The sequence below is a fragment of the Rissa tridactyla genome, chromosome 2, assembly GCF_028500815.1.
Source record: "Rissa tridactyla isolate bRisTri1 chromosome 2, bRisTri1.patW.cur.20221130, whole genome shotgun sequence".
NCBI lineage: Eukaryota > Metazoa > Chordata > Aves > Charadriiformes > Laridae > Rissa > Rissa tridactyla.
The window spans coordinates 125,036,120-125,057,501 of NC_071467.1; the positions used below are offsets into that span (position 1 = coordinate 125,036,120).

The window sequence follows — 21,382 nt, forward strand, 5'->3', positions numbered from 1 at the left end:
CTTGAGAACACCTTACCTCCTTATTCAGAATGACCAATTTCCCTTGAAGAAGGAAAGACCTATCCACCTCCCATTTCAGACCTCCTAAGCTGACTCACATCTTCCAAAACTCTTTTTCTTTGTTGTGCTAACATCTCTAATGGACTTTGTTCTTTAAACATCACTTTGGTTCAGCGAAAAATTAAAACAAGGTCTTAAAAGTCCTGGGGAAGGAAGAAAAATAAAAAGGAAATGGCTGGCAATTTAGAGATTTTAACCCCACACTGCAAAATGCCACATGGAACTCCCCCGTCGCTGAGAACACTGAAATCTCACCTACCCACCTTCCCCTAAACCATGCCGCCCACTAAGGGCAAAGAATTGAGCACTTTTTCTCAGTAAGGTTTTGGAGAAGACCTCCTGAAGTCCTGAATCACAACCTTGAAGGTCTTATGCAAACCATGGCAATTAAAAACATCCTCGACTTACACTGATGATGTTCACGTTAAAAACTCGAATGGTGGTATTTCAGAGCGCAGTAAGCATAACTAGGTTTGGCAGCAGCAGGTACTGAAATGCTGTCATCATTCTTCTTACACTCTGGACCAGCCACCCATTTTGTAAAGAAACTCCTCTTTTGTAGAACGGACTTTTAAGACGACGACTTCTGAGGGAAGCCCATTACGGCTGATAGCTGTGAGCTCTTCATGCAGATGCCTAGAGACAGAGCTGCTGCCTTAAGATGCTTCTCTGGATGGATTAGGAGCTCCATCACCCACCGTTTGTACCAGTGTCCATGTCTCAGCCCTGATAAATTCCCATGTCCTCTGCACACTCAAAACGCCTGGTTTCTCTGGGCCAGGGAAAATGTCTCCATCAGGGCTGGCAAGAAAGTAACCGTAGGCTTAGCAGAGAGATGCTTTAGCGTTAGCTGGATGTTTTATCTTTTACCTCCCACCAGAGGTACAAATCTTACAGGAAACATTTCAGCATGTCCTGACCTTTCTGCCCTTCATCTCTTCAGATGAGTCTTCTTAGACAGGTATTTTATCTGGTACATCCCTGCCAGCTCTTTATAGACAGCACTTCCCTCTCATGCCGCCCCCAAGCCCAAACTGAGGAACACCGACCCCGTCACATCCGATGAAGTAGCACTGACAGAGGCTGGCGTTTTTGTTTGGTTTGTTTGGGATTTTGGTGGTAGTGGTGGGGTTTTTTTCTGGATGGGCAAGGAAATGAAGTTCCCCCTTCAAATGAACCCAGGGTCAAATCCCTAATGAAAAATCCAAGGCCTTCACCAGCAAGGGGAACTACAACACAGCGTAAGGATGCAAGGTGAACTTTACAATGTCCCACCGAGTCCCTGAAGAAAAGAGGTGTTCCCCAAAGCTGACATGGTCATAGGTGCACCCTGTCCTTGCGGCAATAAGGCTTACAGGGAGCCTGCAAATACCATCTCCCTTCTACAACACCGACATCGAGACACCAGCACTGCCGCTGCTGTAGGGCAGCAGGGCACCTGACTTTCAGCCCCGTGTTTTCTTTGCTTGTTATCACCGTCGTTGAATAGCAATATTCTCCTTATCGCATCTGAGGAATACAGTGTTCCTCTCTAATCTGAAAAAGTATGGGCAGGTTTCAAAAAGTTTACACAGATGGGCACTTTTTTCCCCCATTCTGGCATGAAAATGCTGAAAAGATAATATAATTACGCTGGTTTTATACTGAATTTGTTTTGGAAGTGATGACACAGAGCACTTGCCTTTAATTTCCTTATTCCAGGTCCATTCTTTATTTAGCAAGAACTATAAAAATTCTTTTGAAGAAGTAATATATTCAAGACAAATAAAATTCAAGTGCAAAATATTTTGAGAGGCAGCTTAGGTACAATTGTTAAGTTGTCAAATAAAATCATCTAGTCCAAGTTATACTGGAGAATGGACAAAGTTAATATCTCAGACCGAAAGGGAGCTGTTTCCAGGAGCAACCCTTCTCCCCAGGATGCAGCTAGGTAACTCCAAGAAGAGCTGGGTGAGAACAGTGATCCTGAGCACAGCATCAATGTCAGCAAGAAGTCCACCACTCACCAATCTCCATTTTTCACTACCACGAATTTGCACCTCTAGGGTCAGCCTACCTCTACTCAAATCTACTGACCGCAACATTAAATTCAACAGTCTTTTTAACCCCTTGCCTTAAATATTTTTAGAAGGTAATAATATTCTTTAAAAAAAAATAAATTGAGGAAACTATGGATGCACAGGAAATGGAGAAGACTACTTGGAGGAGCCGAGTGGATGGAAGAAGACACGTGGTCACAGAATCAGCCCCTCGCTCCCCACTGCTCCGCATTAACGAAGCACTACTCTGCGAGCCTGAGAGTCTTTCAGTCTCCCTTTGCAGAAGCCCAAGTGATTACTCTGGATTCAAAGCTGCACTCCACAGCTTCTAGAACCAATTTAAAACTAGCGGGTTTAGCCCACAGGATTAAAATTGCTTCATAAAAACAACAGCCAAGACACAGTAACTCCAGTCAACAAGACTCCTTTTGGGGAGCCCACAGAAAGCCAGAGCTTAGCTGCTCTGCAACTCCACAGCAAGAGGAAAATGAAGGACCTCCGCAACCTGCAGCGTCCTCATTCACCTCATGTTTTTCCAATGATTTCCCAGCTAACTCGAACATCCATAAACTTTTTAAAGCAATTTACTTATCATCAAAGCATTGCTTTCCAAGTCATGCGTGCCACAGTAAAAAAAATACTAAGATGACAGTGCATGGAGCTGACACTGCATGGAGAGAGTTTCTCTCAGGGAAGGCTAGGCTCTTCTTTGGAGAAGGGACAGAGTCCATAAAAGTACATTTGTGGTATGGTCATACAGTCACACACGAATTGGAATGGTATTTTTATACAAATTAATCCTGAAATTAATGCGAAACATATTTTATCGGATCTGATCTGCAGTCTGATTTCATATCAAGAAATATCCCCAGCATAACAGCTTTTTGTATGTTAAAAATAAATACACATTTGCGAGCTGAAATCAGTGGCAAAGGTGTAATAGCAAATATCCCTGTGGCGAGCTTGCAAGACAGAGCCATTCTCCGACAACAAAGCCTGAATGCGAGAGGGTACATCAATTATTGCTGCACAAACCAGATCAAAAGAACAGCACACAGCTGATGCGTTCATAGTTGTTCATGCAGCATGACAATGAGAAGGGCTGAGATGATATTAGACAATACAACAGCACGCATTCAATTTTTAACAGATTCATGCAAATATCTCTTCCCCCCGCCCCCCGCTCACAACCAAGGGAAGCTGCAATGCTACTGACACTGCACAGTTGACTGTTGTTGTTCAATGTGTTAAAAAAAATCTGGTATAATTAAGGAACTGCTTGGCCTCTGTCCATTTTGTTCCACACTGCTGCCTCACACTTGTTTAAAGAACTGAGAAAATTTGTTGAAAATGTGGCAGATAGTGGGAAAAAAACACGTTAAGCTTGACTGGTTCAAATTGGGCAGCATTTGTACAGATGGAGCACCTGCCGTGACTGGCAAGAAGAACAGTCATGTCGCTTTGCAAGAAAAGTTCTTGGATCGAAAGTTATTGAAATACCATTTGTATCCATCAGGAATTTTTTCTGAGCCAAAGATTTAGGTTTCTTACATGTCTAAATCCTGTCATCTCCTACTCTAGCAAAATAAGTATTTATGCATGAGAGCTGCCAATAAGCATACCATGTAATTGATGAAAACGATGAGCAGAATACATACACAATGTCTTCTGTCAAAGGGCAAAAACCGTGAAAGATTCTGGAAACAGAGAACGACCAATACATTTTCTTAACAGAAATCATTAACTCTTCAATGACAACAGTCATTGCTTTCTTAAAACCAAGAATGGGATCAGAAATCTGGTCTGCAGGGACACGACATCTCAGCTTTGCAGGCTCAATACGTACTTAAAGGGAAAGAATTGCCCATTTACCGCATGCTGTCATCCCTGTGCTGCTTTTAAGTCAAAGCTGAAAAGCTCTTATTCTACTTGAATTGGTGTGCTTCAGTGACGCACAGTGTGTGAGAAGTGACAACTGAAGCTCTGAGAAATACTGTGATCTGATGTTTTGGAAGTTGTTTCACTCTAAATTTGAAAATCCTAGAAAACAACAATTTCCCATTCATATCCCGTTTTATAACGTGATGGGGACCATTTCTTGGAAACAGTTTGGAATCTCTCAGCTTTAAAAAGGAGGAGATATCCTTGCAGCAGCAGAGTGAAGATTGATACTCTTACCTACAGAGCAGGACCAGGCACACCCAGAGACCAGCAAAACTCAAACATGAGTCCTTAAAAGCAGTTCTCCTCTGATACATGCCTTCCCTTTCAGTGCTTGCGCAGATTGGGACCAACACTATGGATGAACAGCAATACTCTATTATAAAATTTGTTAAAAATAGACTGTTCAAAAGTCACCAATTCTCATCTCAATGACTCAAGTGTCAACAAAGCTGAAAACAAGGGCAAAAAGGACGTTTAGAAACACTGTCTGACTATTTGAAGGTTGCAGTGCCAATTGTACTCTGTTAACTTCATTTCAGGAGAAAAGAACTAAGGGTCATTCTCTCTTTTGACACTAATAACAATAAATTATGTTTAATAATACACAGGAATCAAGATAAATTTTAAAGACCGTTTCCAGCAAATCTAGGAAAAAAAACCCAAACCCAAACAACACACACACACACACACACACACACTTGCTATAAAGACTGGCCCCTGGATTTACTGATTCCTAGTCTTGTGAACAGCCTCCTGCCTTTGAGTATCTTCTCTCTTCTGAAACCCCTAGATTTGCACATGTTGATTAAAGATTTTTGTTCTTGGCAAATACCATTTTTGCCTAGATGGAGGAAAGTATAACAGAACATCACCATTTCAAAATAAAACTTCAGACTAAAAAAAGCATTACAGCATCTGTGTTTAGAAATATATGAAAAGGTTTTTTGGTGTGTTTTGGGTTTTTTTGAAGTTAAGAGTGTATTGAAAACAATACACAAGTACTGCTACACGAAGAATTAAAAAATAAAAATAATTTAAATGGAGGTCTAAATAGATTGCACCAATTTTCATTTCCCAACACAAAATAAAAATACATAAACCAGTCAAAAATTAAAACACCGGTAGCTTAGACTTATTTTGGTTTTAATATTCATAAGCTGAAGTTTCATCGGCAAGATATATAATCGCCGTTGCTTGCTTAACCATATATGACCTAGCAAGCAACTTCATATAAAATTTTTGTTGTAGTTTCTCTTCTAAGAGGAAGAAGTACTTGCCTCTGCTCTTAAAGGAGGAGGAGTACCTGCATGAACTGAACACTGTACACCCAGGGCTTTTGTTTCTTTTTAATTATAATGCTTTTACAATAGCAAACAGCATAGATTCATTTGAATGTCCAAAGGCTTCACCCCTTTGCTGCAAATTATTCACACGCACATAAAAATATGTACTTTGTAAGTACTACAAAAGTACTTTGCATGAAGCAAATTCTGCCAAAGACATACACGTTTGTAATCTAGCTGAGGGAAACAACCCTCACATGCTCTTCACGTGTCCCACTAACTCCCAGTACAAGCACATTAAATAGTCAGTCATTCACGCACTCTAATGAAGTGATGAATACTCATGATCTTTACATACCAAATATTTTTAGTTAGTACAGTAGCAAAAGTATGTGACCCAGTTTTGGTAAACTGCAAAAAAACATTCCCTCTAAAATCAATGCTATTATTTGTTGGAAGGAGAGGTAACTTTCACTGCGCCTTTGACAGAAAAGAAAATGACAACGCCATTAAAACTAACAGCATCCACAATGCATACCTCCTAAGACAGCCTGTCACGAAGGCATGCCACCTTTAAAAACACACACCCTCTTAACTGAGGTTGTGCATCCAAAGGACGAAGCAGGAACATGAAGGGACCCAACCCCCCCAGACCACCCACCCTGCGTCCGACTTCCACAGTTTCAGTAAAATACAGGTTGTTATGTAAGCACTGTGATATACAGATTTATACAGATAATATTTTCCAATTGAAAACTCCACGGAAATTTTAAATCCATCCCCTGCCCCATTGGATCCCTCCCTGTCCACCTTCTACTTTCTTCATGCATTGCTTCCCTTTCCCAACTTTCTTTTTATTCTGTTTGTCTCTCCTTTTACTGTCACTTTGTAAGCCGACTTTTCATTTATTGTTCCTTGAATAATTAAATAGTCTCCATTTGCTTTCCTGCTTCCAAGCCAGAGTAGCATCCCATTTACGTGCTATCACTCACTTCTATCACCTTTCACTTTCTCTTGTTATCAGATCTTTATAGTATTATTTGCCAGGCAGAGATCAACTTTTTTCTTCTTCTCAAAGGGTAAATTAGCACCTTTATGAAACAGATATTAATTTAGGACAAAATTCATTTAAAACACTAGCTAGTGGAACTGACCCTGAAACGTGGAGGTAAACCTTAATCAAGCATATCAAGATCTGTAGCGCTAATTTTCAGCTCTGCTTAAGTAAAAATTCCAATTATCCAGTTCAATGTATCTCTGAAAAGGCCTTTTACCAGACCCGTTTACTCGATTTTTATCTCCTTTCTATCTGTGGAGTTGAGACACAAAAAGCCAAGTTCAATCCCTCAGCAAGGCTTCTAGTCCCACTGAAATCAACCAAAACATCTCTTCTGAAGTCCCCCGGCAAGCCCATGGCACAGCAGGGAGCCGAGCCAGAGGGCTACGGTGCAACCTCACTGACCCCTCCATCAATCCCTCCGACCTTTGGGAGGTCAAACCGCCCAGTTCAGCCGCTACCTTTCTCCTTGCTGTCTCTTACTTTTCCCCTGTTTCGAGGGCATCTGGCCGCCTTCATCCGTTTCCACTTCTCTCTCTTTTTTCATCCCTGTACAGGTTCACACTTGTATGGGGAAAGAGAAAACCCATTCCAGTTCAGCTACCACTGCCTTTTCCTTGCTGATGGAAAGCAGGACTCGGGAGCTGCGCCGACCTTTACAGTAAAAGGCTTTTCCCATATCCAGTATTGAAGTCAGTGCAGAAAGAAGCTATTTTTTTTTTCAAAAATGTGTTTGGTGAAGGTGCTCAATAGAGCATTTGAATATCCGTGGGGGAGAGGAATAAAAATTACTTTCTTGTTCAGTAGCAGTAAGCTTTGTGTTTTTTCTTCAAAGTTCAAACTAAGTCTCCCTGTGAAACGAGGCAGCGCCAGCTACAAATGCTGGTTAGTCTACAGGGGTAAGCAATGCAAGTGGGTTTGGCACTTGCTCATCTAAACCATGAGCTCTGATGAAGCGGCGAGTAGAACTGGCACCACATCATGCTGCTGCTTCTCTGGGATGCACCCGGGTGTCCGCTGTACACCCAGACCAGCAAACTGCACCAGAACAAGGGAAGCACAGAAACTACAGTATGAAAAGTGCTAGATTAAAACTAGAAGCAGAGATTTAAATTCACCAGAAGACAACAACTCTAAATTTGATGCTACTTCACTCATAGCACGTTGGATTTAAGAGCAGAAGGCACACCCTGCTCATGCATGTATTTACAGACTGTAATCCATTTCAAAATACTTATTGAATGTGCTTAGAAATTCTTATATCCTTATTGCTTGTAGTGTCTGTAGACATATTGACATTTGATTCATGCCAGCACGGAGGTCTTCTACCACATCTGCACTTTCTGGAGGTTACTTTTAGAAAATAAAATAATATTTAAAAAGGCTTGGCCAAACAAGCCAAGGTAAATGCTACACGTTCCATGAACTCAAATAATTTACTCTTGGCTCAAAATACCATCATTTTAAAATAAGGTTCTATTTAGCATTATTATAAGTTCTTGAATTTCATAGCTGCATAAGAGTTCTCTCACTATTTACTAGCACATTTTACTGGATGAAGCAAAACAATAAGATTATTTTGCTAGCCACAGAACATTAATTTAATCTGCATTCTCAAGTGAGGACTGATCCAAAGACCACGCATGCAGATGACAAGGACAATAGTTACATATAAATCCTAGAAGTGACTGCAGATGTAATATTCTACGCTGAGAAAAGGTACCTACCTTACTCCATCTTCTAATGAATGAAATTGGAAAAACAAATATTTCTACGTGTTTTCCTGCTTGCTTATTCATTTCATTAAAAAGTTTAAAATCTTCCTGCCAATGAGCCACATATCTCGTGTGTTACTCTCATAAATATTCCTAGTGAAGCGACAGGAAATATCCTTAAAAGCAAAATTCAGAAGTGCCTTATTATTAAACTGAAGATCTAAATGTGGTTTTGTAATAAAGCAATACATTTCCTCTGGGTTTAGACACCCAGGTCTGCACTTATGGGTAAGGCTGAATTTTATAAATTTCAGTTCTACTGCTTGGAGGTTATTTCTTGAGTTGAGGGATTATGTGTTTGCTCTGAAGTTACTCTAACACGGCTTCAGTGTGAGCAGAAAAAGATTCCTGCCTCCCAAAAGATTTGAAATACGGACCCCGTAAAGCGCACAGCAGAGACAAATAACAAATGTATCCTTAAAAGTCTTGCTATTATGTTTTTCTGTGGCAAAGCTGTCATGGACTTTACTAGCACAGTGCTGGATCCAGAGCACGAATGTATATCCCTATTAAACGACACTCCTTTTTCGATTAATCTCTCATTTGTGGCAAAACACGTCAATTCTTGACAGTTGCAGATACAGTCCTCTTTCTCATTCACTCAGACCCCGATCTCCAAGACACTGAACAGCTTCAACTCACCCTAAAGCAATGGGAAACTACAATCACCCAGAGGAGCTCATCTTAGTTGGACTCAAGTTGGCGCGAATTTTACAGCGGACCTTGGGAAAAGCAAGATCAGGGCTCAGGGACCCAACCAGCAATAGCTGAACAAATGTAGGAGATCTGGACTTAACCCTAATTTCTTCTCCCCTCAAAGTCAAAGACTTTGTGCCAACAGCAGCATCCCCACATAGTGCCATATGCTGGAACTCTCTGAAAATGGGCCCAATCCTGCTATCTTGAGTCATCAGAATACTACCTGTAGGAGTAATCCCATAGAAACCCATGGTAACTTGTGCAAGTAAAGGCTGCACAATCTGCTAAGCAATCGCACTGTTATAATTAATTCCAAGCAATTTTAATATTTAAACTAGAAAATTAAGACTCTGAACCTAGCAAAGGTTTGCAAATTAGTTCACTCTACAGCTTAAATACTTTCTTTCCCTCTAAATCAAACTAGAAGCCTATGGTGTGCCTGTCCTTTTTAATTAGATTATTAAGAATAATATAATTGGGTAAGCCATATGAACACTGTGGTGCTCTACATCAAAGCCTTCAAGGTACTGCTTTCAGTGGGGCGTGACACACACCTTGCAATTTAAATGGACAAATTATTAGACAGATTACCACAAGAAGAAATTGTTGCCAGTTATTTTTCAGCACTCAGAAAAGGCTACCCTAGTCAGAGCTTTCGGCTCTAAAAGTACTCATTTTCCTTTCCTTGCCAAATCTGTAACATTTTCTCATGGTTATTATTTTTTTTTTTTTTAATTTACAACCATCTCAAAAGCATTAGCTTATTTTGTCATTTTCATATATAGGTAAATACCTCTGTGCTCACTTCTGTGAAAGGAGCAGTAAATGCTGTTTGCCCGCTTTTCATTCTGACTCCCTAAGTAGTTAATTTATTCACGCTTTCCAAGTTATTTGTCTGTTTTATTCTGTAACCACACCATTTCTGCTGTCTAGGGACACTCGGAAAGACCGGCTGATAAGCTGCAGCCTGAATCACTTTGCGATTTTCTAACAGATACTCCCAAAACCTTCTTAATTTCTGAAGGCAGAAGCCAAGAAGGAAAGAAAAATTCCCGCTGGCGCATCCGAGACATTTTCCAAATTTTTGGGAGAGGGGAATTCTGAACGTGTCAATTGCCAGAAAGGCGAGAGAAGAGCCCGCCGCTTCCACACACACACGCACACCCCTCCCCCGAGTATCTGGTACCCGCTTACTGCGAGCCATCACATTTCCCCGCGGGCTCGAAGGCGGCGGCCGTGCCCTGCTCGGGTCGCCGGGCCACCGCCGGGCCCCCCGCCGCCGCGGGATCCCCCCGCCTAGGCAGCGCTCGCCCAGCTCGCACCGGGGGGCTGCACCTGCCGCTCGGGGAGCCCGGGCAGCCCCCGCTTACGGTCCCGGTCGGTGCCCCGGCGGGCAGCGGGGGCGGCCCGGGGCGGTGCGGCTCACCTGGGCGCCGCAGGCACCGCCGCTGCCCCCGCAGGCACCGCCGCTGCCCCCGCAGCCCGCCCGCTGCCATTTGTTGCTGGCTTTCAGCGGGAGCTGCCCTCTCCCTCCCCATCGCAGCCGCCGCCGCCTGCTCCGTAGCAACTGGTCCTGGTCGGTCTCAAAAGGGGAAAAACCCCACGGCGACACATACGGCGTCTCCTTCCCCCCGCTCCCCGCCGCCTACCCCCGTCCCCCGCCAGCCCCGCGCCCCGCTCCGCGCCCCGGCCGCCGCCTGCATGCTGATCAGCGCGACCTCCGGCAGCCCGCCCCGCACACGGCCGGGGAGAGCCGCGACCAGCCGCCTCGGAAACCCAGACATATGGGGGTGCTCATTTCTTTTCCCTCCCTCTTTTTTGATGCTGGTCCGGTACGGGATGGGGCGGCGGGGGGAGGCGCGGGGCTCAAATCCCTCGCTGGCTCCCAAGCCTGGGGGTGGCAGCCCCCTCCCAGCAGCCTCCGCCCCTCCATGCCCTCCCCACCACCCCCCGCTGCCTCGGCGGAGCCCCGACCCCGTCGCCTCCCCTCCCAGCACTCACGGGTCGCCGAGGGCTCGCCAACACGGGCCGGGGGAGGGAGTATCCCCCGATCAGTGCTGGGCAAGGTGGCAGGGCACGGCGGTAGCCCTTCGCAGCGCTGCTCGCCTCCCTCCCTCCCCGTCGAGTTTCCCCCCGGCGATACCGCCCCCTCCCCACCCAAGCGCGGCCGCCGGGCCCCGCAACTCACACGGCGGAGCGGCGCCCTCCCGCAAAAACTTCGCGGCGTCTCGGTTCGGCGGGGCTCGGCTCGGCTCGGCTCGGGCCCCCCCCCCCCTACCCCGCGCCCCAGCGGCGCAACAGGCAGCGCAGCCTCACCTGGCGCCGGGCCGCCGCGCCATGGGAGCGACGGGCGGAGCCTGCCGGCGGCGCGGCCGGGGCCGGGGCCGGGGCGGCGGGGGCCCGGGCGCAGCCACACCGCCCGCTCGCCCGCCAGCCCTGCTGCCTCCGCCGAGCGGCTCTGCCTGCCGCGCCGCCGCTCCCTTCCTGCCCCTGCGCTGCGGCTGCAGGCAGGGAGGCAGGCAGCGAGGGAGGGAGGGAGGGAGGAGAGAGCGGGGCGGGGAGGGGAGGGAAGGAGGAGACTCCCCTCTCGCTCCCACAGTACCGCGGGGAGCTGCTCCCCCCACCCACCCCGGAGGGGTGATGCTGCCCGTCCCTCCCCGGGACTGGTTTTGGGTCTCCCCCCCTGGCCCTAGGGGCAGAGGGAGAGCCCTGCCACCCCCCCACCCCCACCCCTGGGAGGGGTGATGGTGCCTGTCCCTCCCCGGGACTGGTTTTGGGTCTCCCCCCCACCCCCGCCCCGGCTGTAGGGTCGCCTGCCGGCAGCACCGCCGGACCACGGAGCGCGGGCTGAGGGTGCCGTTCGTCTCTCTCCCCAGTGCCTTCCAGGTTCCCCAGCAAAACATAAGTAAGGTTAATTGTTTTGCCAGTCTGAATGACAAGCTGTTATTGCCAGCGGATAGTACTTGATTTGGCAAACTTGCTGCTGCACAGTTTCTGCTACAATAGGTGAACTTGCTCTGCAGCCAATCTAACCAACCCTTTGAACTGGTCTTGCGTGGAACCCTGCTTGGGGTTTACCGTGGTTCTTGCCAGGGCAACTTTCTTCTTTGAGAGATGCTTCTGTGAAATGCACTATGTTGCGGCAGTTGCATGGACTGTCAAAATACAGGCATGAAGGAATATCACCGGCTGGTTGCCTGTCTCACTCAAACATGCATTCTCTCCTGTGCCCTTTTCTGCTCTGGCTCTGCAAAGTAAACTTTCTGTTTGCCTTGTGCAGCAAAGGATTCTGTTGCCTGTCTCCAGTTGAGAGCACCCGGGTAGAAGGCGTTTAGAAAGATTCATCGTTGCTTGGTAGCTGGTTTGCTTTAAGGTGAAAGCTGCCTAAGATGCTACATGGAACAGAAAATGAATTGGTTTGGGCTTTGGCCTCAGGGCTTTTTTTTGCCTCTAACTATACAAAACTGTGTTCTCCGTATAGGCCATTGTTAAAAAGAAACTGCTGGGTCAGAAGGACCACTGCTATGGCCACAGATAGGTGGTCTTTGGGGGGGAGGGGGGAAAGAAGGAAAAACATGCAATTAATACACTGCTAAATGCCATTTGCCATCATTAAACCTCAGTCCTGGAAGTCTTTACCCAAGTAAATACTTACCTCCCTGAGTAATCTGTCTGGATCAACTAGCAAGATATGATATATATATATACCAGGCCTTTGAATTATATCAAAACTTGCTTTTTTGCTCCTGAGAATATTTGCAAATTAGCTCATGAACACATTTATGTATGCCTGTCATTTTACGTTCTTATTAGTATAAGAGGAAATAGCAAATATGAAGAAACTTGATAAAAATCACTTTCATCAGTTCCTTACACATCCTCACAGTGCCTGACTCAACCCAGGTTTGAAGACTGAATCAGTTAAAAAATAAAAACCTTAGTACATGAGCATGCATTCCTGTTTACAATGTGTTGGATCGTGTCACACAGTCAGTGACCAGAAGAAGCCATGGCTGGACTGCCAGCCCTGCATTATTTGCAATGGGAAATGATTTTTAGACTTTGTGACTTTTATTCCTTTAACTGAAACTGACTCAGATTCGGTTTAAGGCAGTAGAAAAATAGTCATCATTGCTGAGAACCCAAAATCTAATTTGCAGGAGCCATTTCTTCAAATTCAGCTTGTGTTTATATTTTCACTGTTCAGTATACAGGCATCTGACAACGGGGTACAGCACCCAGGATGGATGCACTTGGTTGCTCATACTCACAACACTAATATTCCTATGACAAGCATTGCAAACCTCCTTGGAGTGACTTGCTGCTGTTAAATATTTTTTTAATGAGAAAGAAGATTAGCAGATCTGCTTTTCATTTGGCTCAACAGTAAAAATAATAATAATTTTTAAAAAATTTATTTGATTAGGTAAAAATGGATGTCTCCCATGCAGTAATTTCCCTGTAAAATTGAACCTGTAGTTGTACTTTGTGGAATGACCCATTTGCATAGTTAAATATCAAATATAAGGGAAGACTGATCTTAGCTTGCATAACATAACTCTCCGCATTTCCGTGATCTTATTCATCCTATTGATTTAAGTGTGATTGTGTTAAGGAAAAAAGGAGCTCACAAAAGATAGAAATACTTATTTATGTTTCTGAAATTGCAGCTTATAAAAAGTTTTTTGACCAGCTGCACATGAGTAGCTGGTTTACAGGTTTGTATTCAAAGACTCACTCCTGAGAACAGCTAAGCATTTATAACTTCAGTTGAAATTAATGGGTGTTTAGTATATCTTTGAAAAAGAGAAGAAAGTAATTTTTCTGGGGAAAATTACTGTGAAGGGATGCACAGCTACTTGCTGTTAAAAATGTCACAGATTCTTAAGAACTGAAATACAGCTGATGTCATGCCCTCCCTCAGCTGGCTGTGCGTGCAGTAGAAAGAATATGTTATTATTCTAGGTGGAAGAAACTTCTTAGCTCCATGAACAAACCCACTAGCAGATTTGCTTATTAGCTTGTTGGCATCACATGTCCATTTTCCATGATAAGTAGAAGTGAAAGGATTAGTCCTGTGTTAGGAAGGAGGGTAAGTTTAAAGGATAAGGAGGAGGTCATTTGGCTGCTCTCAGATAAGAAAGGAACTGCTAATACTTACTGACTTCTACACATAGTTATGAAAATTAGGGAGCATAAAATAATAGGTGATACCATATGGTTCTTAGGTTTACCTCATAAAATAATTTCGATAAGTGTTTATAAATATTTAAGGAAACAGTACCACCAGCCATTACACAAATTATTTTTTCTAGTGCAAAAAGAACACTACATAATTCAGCAAGACTGTTTTTGAGTAGGAGTTATTCATACAAGTAAGACTTTACAGGATTGGATCCTTAAAAATTTATAAAACACTAACAAAATATTTCAATGGCTAAATTGAAGAATCATCCAGTGCCATCTATTCCTTTAAGCTTCCCAGATATTCATAACTTTGTACAAAAAACAGCAAAGAATACCGCTTCTTCCAGTGCCAAGATAAATTGAGTGACCTTCTCCTTATCCATTAACTAATATTCCTTTTACTAGAGGATTAATTCTTTTCATAGCCAACAATGGTGTGAAATCCATATTCTAGATGTAAATACGTTAAAGAACTAAATCTCACAACGGTCTTACCTTCAGCGGCACGTGCTTAGGAGTTTAGAGGGAATATTTCTCCTGTTCATGGGACAGAGTGATTTTTTTGGTAGAGAACAGTGCAGCACATGTGTCGGCAGCACATTCTGCTTGGGATTACTCAAAGGGAGGACACACGCAGGGCCCAGAGTATTAGTCTGCAGCAAAAAGCACAAAATATTGCATCCTGGGAATACTAAATGCAACACAAACTATAGTGTTCCCACTGTAGCTGTATTCCTAAACAGGATACCTGCTCCTGCTGTCTCTCTGGGCTGATGATGCCAAGAGCCTTCATGCTCTTCTCAGCCCATGGGCACTGCCACTGCATTTCTAGGTGCCGAGGGTTTGCCCCATGAAGATTAATAATGGAGAAAAGCCATCTTTGCAGAGGGCTGGCACAAATCTTTAGTGTCCCTTAATCTAACTTAAGCCCTGTGCTGGCAATGGGCATAGTTCTGGAAACCATCTTGATTTCTAAGCACTGCTACTCTCACAAGAATTTGAGGACTGGCCCTTAAACCATCTCTTCAAGAAGTACCAGTAGCTTCTGTTTTCTTGTATTTGGCAGGTTCTGTCATTTTGAAAGACCTCGCTAGTTTTACACGTACTCCCTTTTCTACATAGTGAGGAGCTGCACTGTATTATAGAAGAGAGTTTCTGTTTTAAATAACAGAAAATCCTTAGACTGTCAATAATTCATTAGCTCTGGAAGAGAAACAGCAGTTGTAAATAAGCTCAACTAGTTCAGCTCATACTCCACGTAGCTCTGATTTAGAGAAAAATATAAGTAGGGAAGTATATTTTTCTGCTACGTGCCATCCATTACTTGAAATTGGTGGTTTGGGCTGCTCACAAAATAGCACGCATTTCTGGGATATATAAATATTAGGAAAAGAACTGGAGAATAAATGTATTTAATGCTAGTCAAAACAGGTTAGTGGAAGTTAGGTCTTGTCAGACACAATTGTTGTGGAATTTTTGGTTATTTAGAAGTTTTCTAGAAAAGATTACAGGTCTGCATGAGAAAAGCAGCTGTATTGATAGGATGTACTTGGATTTCTGCAAGGCAGTTGACTTAATACTACATGACATTTTGATTTCAAGTCTTCCATTACATGGCATTAACAGGTCACCCATTACAAGGATTAAGAAGTGTCTCTGACAAATTTCAAAATGTGGTCTTTTAATGGGGAGGTTTTGTTCAATGTGGGAGCTTTTTCAGCAGAATCAGAAACAGTCTTCACCTAATACTATTTTATATTGTTTTCAGCAGTCCAGGCCATGAGATAAAATCTTCGTTTTAAAGGCTTGTATATGACACAATGTATTTTAGCACAGTAAATAAAGAAGATATATTACTTCTGCAGTGATTTGATTTGGCTAAATGATCACTGTGCAACAAGCAGCACACTAAATTCATTTTACTACAGTCAAATGCAAATTAATACCTCTGGGAACCAAAAGCTTGTAGGAATGGACACTGTCTCCGAGCAAAGAGACACAAGGAATGATAAAAAGCGATTACCCTAGATAATCACCCCTAACATGAGATCTCAGTGCAATGCTGTGAAAAGGACTCAGCACAGTCCTTGCGCGTTTCCAAAATATCAAGCACCGTTCTGGTGCCTGTGCTTTAAATAAGATGAGAAAATATTGGAGAAAATCCAAATATTTTGCGAGTCAAGTACAAGTCTTGAGATGGGAGGCTTAAGGAGCTGGACATATTCCACTTAAGAAAAGGTTGAGAGGATACAGGGAAAAGATAACAGATAGCAGTGAGCTTTTTCACTGTTGCTGACAAAAGCGCAACTAAATCCAGTGACTGGAAGTTTAAGGTTAGATGTAATCAACCTTGAAATCAGATGCAATTTCCTAGCAGTAAAGGTAATTAAACTCTGTAAGAGCTTACAAAGTGAGGTGGTGCACTCACCGTTGCTTGAACTTGTCCTAAAAACTGTCTGTCTTTCTTAAATATGGGCTTTATTTCGGCTTCTGGGAGAACTTCTAATGGACAGAGCAGCCTCAGACAGGGAGGGAAGGAGGGTCATGTCAGTCTAGATCCCCTGGTGATCCCTCTAGCCCTACATCCATTAGCATGACGCATCCGTGCGACTTCTTCCATTATGGCTGAAACAAGATGTCTTGAATTACACCCTGCCCACTCAGACGTTTGCAGGTTGGCATTAAGGTAATGAGTATAATCAAATCCCATACTTGAGAGCTCCAGTTGGCTGCCTACAGCAGAGAGGAAGAATCCCTTCTCCACTCCTCCCAGAGGATATTTGGCCTCATATATTCTGCAGTAGAAGTTTTTGCCTTCCCTTGAAGCATGTATTATTTATTTAGCCAGGAAGAGAGTAAACCAATGCAGAAAATTATTTTAGACATCTGATGCTTGGGTCTGAATTAAGCCAACTCCAGGAGCAGTAGAGATTTTTCTAGCTCAGTTTGGCAAGGATGGTGGATTTTTTTGCATGGATTGTTTCTGTGATTGTCTGGGCATGTCATGGCTAATCAGTTCTCAAGTATTGCAGGGATCTCAGGTACTGCTTTAGACACATAACAGTTTGGTTTCTCAAGGGCTAAAATACTATGAGCTAATGAAAGTAGTTGTCTCAAGCTTGAGGTACACGTACAACATTTAATAGCCACCAATATGCAGGACGTCAGACTAGACAATCTGATGATCTCTCTTGGCCTTAAATTGTGAGGAAATGGAAAGCTTGAACATAATATAACAATAGCCTCTACTTTTCCAGGGCTTACAGGAACGCAGGTTATACCATGAGTCACACGCACCAAACAGTCTCCAGTACCACTGGTCAGGGAGTGACAAACTTATGGAGAATTCAAATGCAAAGCAACTCCCACCAAAAAGGCACCAACGCTAAATATTGCCATTTGCTTGCAGGTCTTTGCCCTGCAGACGTGGGAAGGTGGTACCTGCCTTTAGTAGGAGACCTGGCCTCGCAGCTTCCGCCATCCGTAGTCCCTCCCTGCCTACACTGATAGGACAGGAGTCCCGGACAGCCAGACATAGTCATGGAGAAGCCCTGTTCAGAGCAGGTGTCTGAAGACTTCCAGCCCTTAGCTAAGAGATGTTTCATCTTTGTGACAGGTGAGGGTGCTCAGCATCCCTGCGTGAGAACGCGGATATTTAACACCCTTTCTGGCAAAAAGTTCACAAAGGCGCCATGATGTTTTACCGTGGTTGCCAGGCACAAGTGGCTCCATGTGGAAAACCATTACTGATTAAACATAGATTAGCTGTTCCTCTATGTAGACTAACATAACTAGTAATAACTTGTTTTTAACCTTTTACCCAGAGTCACGGAAAGGAATGAAAGAAAACCAACTCAGACTGGTGAAACAAGACAGAAAACAAATGTACCTGTATTGTGCCAATACAGATGTACGTCTCTGTGACTTGTTGTCTCTGAGTAATAGACTTATATAATGCGAGTGTTGTACTAATCACTAATAAGTGTAATGAATAGTGTGACAGTGCAAATTATCCATAAACAAAATGAATAAACCATGGTATTATAGATCCCCAAAATGTTTGCACCTGGCAGCCTAGAAGAGCACAGTAGGTATAGCTTCACATAATGCTTATCGTTGCAAAACTGTGGATACTTTTTGTTGCTGGATGGTGGGAGGAAAGGACACATTATAGCTTCAGCTCATCAAGATACTCTTCTCGATTTAGATTTATCACAGGTTTCTCTTAAACCACAGCTTTATTTAAGAAATGGGCTCATCTCATTGGCTGTATGTACAGACTGCAAATGAGGTTTTCCAAACAAATCCTCTATTGCATAATTCTTTCTGTCATTTTTAATAGCTAGATGGAAAAAAAAGTTAGCATGAAGAATCATTGTTTATGATGGGACATATAAGAAGCAACCAGTGCTGTCCCAGAAGCAGTTTGCGGGGTGTCTGGGCAGAAAATGAGAAATTTTGGTGGATTTATTATGTTCCTGAAACAGAATAAAAAGAGATTTTAAAAAAAGTAATCCAGCAACAACTAACAGTAACATAAAAGACATTAATTCCAGACATCTGAGACACTGTTAAGAGGGTATTGAAGTTATTTCTTACTTTGTGCAAAATATTGTGAGGACTTAGAAAAACCTGATTGTTCTGGAAGAGTTCACGTTGTACCCAGGATCTGTTATCTTGAGTCTTTCAAAATAATCAATGTATTGATTAGACTGGAGGTTGAATTGTTTTAATCATGTCTATTTTTGTTATGTAGAAAAGCATTAACCAAATTCATTGCGATATCGTGCATATCTACTGAACACGTATATTTTGCCACAAATTTACATGGTATGTTACATTAAGAAAAAAAAAGAGAACTATGATGTGCCCCAGAGAGGGTGTTAACATAAGATTCTGATCCAGCAGGATCTTATGCAGGAGGAGATTATACATCTACTCAATATTATACACCAAGTCTTTTAAAGGATTTAAAGGTAACTATGTGCTTAAGTCTTTCACTGACTGACACATTTAACAATACTTTGGACACACCAGGAGAACAAAATATATGGGTTAAATGATCCCTCAATGCTTAGACACTTAGTTTCCACCCAAATAAAATGGCAGGGTATACGCAATTTACTTCCAAAGTAAATCTTACTCACAAGATGAAAAGTGCTATATAAAAGCTGTTATGTCTATAAAATGCTGTTGTTTTTTTTTCCTGCAGCCAGTTTGTTAAAAAAGTGTACTTTCATCTTCCATGAAGTGGCCTTGCCAGACAATTATGTTATGGTGTAATAACAGGTATGTTATGTTATGGACAAATATATTATGGTGCCTTAACAGGTATTACAGATGAGATTACATGATCTGTAGTACTCTCTCTCTATATATATATATATTTCCTGTGTGTGAAGATTTCCTTCTCTTCACATACATCAGATACCCGTTGTTATTACTGTTCATGTCCAGGGAGGACCAAGATTGAAACACTAAGAAGGTGTGCATTTTCTCCCCTCATATATTAAGCTCTGAAAAGAAGCTGACATAACATAGTCTGGGATTCTCATAATGGTTCTTCAGCATGCTCCTTTTCAGGAAAATTCCACCGAAGACAGTCCAATGTGAACCCCCTGTTGAATTAAGCTTTGCCAGTGCACCCTGGGTGGACAAGCACCATGAAGGAAGCAGAGGTCCTGGGAAAATGAGAAGCGTGAGCACTGATGTGGTTTTTACGAAGCGGGACAAGAATGACCTTCCACAAAGAAGCCCACTAAGGGATTTTTTGTTACAAGGCACTGATCTTAGGCAAATTGCCAAAACTGAAGTTAGAGACTCTCGATAGATACAGGGTGATCCACAAGAACAACTGTAAAGCAAAAGAAATGAAAAGGATCAAGGAAGCAGAAACATCTGAAGCATAATTGCCTCCTTTCTTCTGGCTGTCAATAAAATCAGACTTTTTTTGCTCTTGTTTAACTAGTCGAGTGCACAAATTCTGACTAGAGTTCTTGTTAACTGTTGTGCTCAAAGGCACTAATGGCTGTCATTCGGACAGTGTTTAACCTGAATAAACATTAAACTCCACTTAAAATCAGTGGTTTGCCAAGAACTCTTTCAGGCTCAGTAGAGTATCTGAAAATGTTAATCAAAACTGATCACTAATTGCAGGGGAGTAATAGCCCAACAGACCGGAGCAAATTCATCGTGGGTGCAGGATTTTTCTGGTTGCAGAGAATAAGCCTGGTTGCAGGGTTTGTTGCTGGAAGGACCAGATGATCCAAGTTGTTTCCCTCTCTGAAAAACAGCTGGAGCTTAGACCCTCTTTATTTTGCTATTATGTTTTAAGGGAGCCAATTATCCTGTGGCATATTCATTTAAATTAATTTAAATTGTAAATAAGTAAACAGGATTAGACCAATGATTTGGCCTGACTCTTGTCAGCTTGGAGGAAACAATGAGACGAAGTCCCCAAATAATACTGCTGCCAGCTAACGACTTGGTTCACTAAGAGAACAATCTTGTGATGATAATCATACCAAAAGTGCCTAAAATCATTAGAATTAATTTTAAAATGGTCTCTGGGAAGCAGCTGGGCAGGGAGTTAGAGGACAAGAATGAGAGAGAGAGAAAAGTGAGGACATTAAAATGGACGGATTAATAAAATATGAATGCAGAGAAAGGTGTGCACCTGGGGTTTTACACTAGCATTTAAAAATAGCCATACATATTGTTCTGCCTCTGTACCAATATCACTTTAAATCTTTTAGAAACATATTAAAATTACTCAAAGAGGGATCATTTTGAAAAGCTCTCTAGAGTTACGCATGATAATTAAAAAGAGGTTCATTGTAAATCCTTCTGTCTAGTTCAACAGTATTATCTCCTTAAAGGCAACCCACAGAGGGCAAAGTCGCAGCCTTGATCTGGCAAAATTATTGTCCAGTGCTGATGCATTGTTTGTGCTTACAGAAATGCAGCGTGAGAACAGTAACAACAGATCTTATATGTGGATGCTACAGTGTCATGAGAAAAACAGCAACTACATCATTATTTATACCAATAACACATTTATGAAATAGCACTATTTGTCTAAAACTGAGGACAGATCAGTTTCAAAAGTCAAGGAGAACAGGTAAGGGAAGAGTCACCTGTACTTCAATTTTCCATTTTAGGACAAATATTCTCTAGATCATAGAGAAGCATTATGAAAATAAGTGTAAAAATGAATTTGAGGGAGATGAGGGGCTGGAAAACATTTGATTGATAAGATCTCTGTATACATATGAGCTCAGAATATCATGATCTTAGAAATAAAATAGTTCAAGAAAAGAACAGGGTGGAAAGAAATCC

General features: G+C 42.7%; 1 protein-coding gene across 7 annotated transcripts in view; it reads right to left on the minus strand.

Moving 5' to 3' along the window:
- Nucleotides 1-11,257, minus strand: part of LRRC3B (leucine rich repeat containing 3B) — a 45,598-nt gene extending 34,341 nt beyond the window's left edge. Inside the window, exon 1 of one of the 7 annotated variants that reach the window (XM_054191853.1) lies at nucleotides 11,174-11,257. The gene's annotated coding sequence lies outside the window, so the exon portion shown is untranslated. Of the gene's footprint in view, nucleotides 1-4,277; nucleotides 4,341-10,858; nucleotides 10,981-11,045; nucleotides 11,097-11,173 lie in introns of those variants that run through there. The other 6 variants (XM_054191849.1, XM_054191854.1, XM_054191848.1 and 3 more) reach the window with 6 other exon arrangements.
- Nucleotides 11,258-21,382: the final 10,125 nt, after the last annotated feature.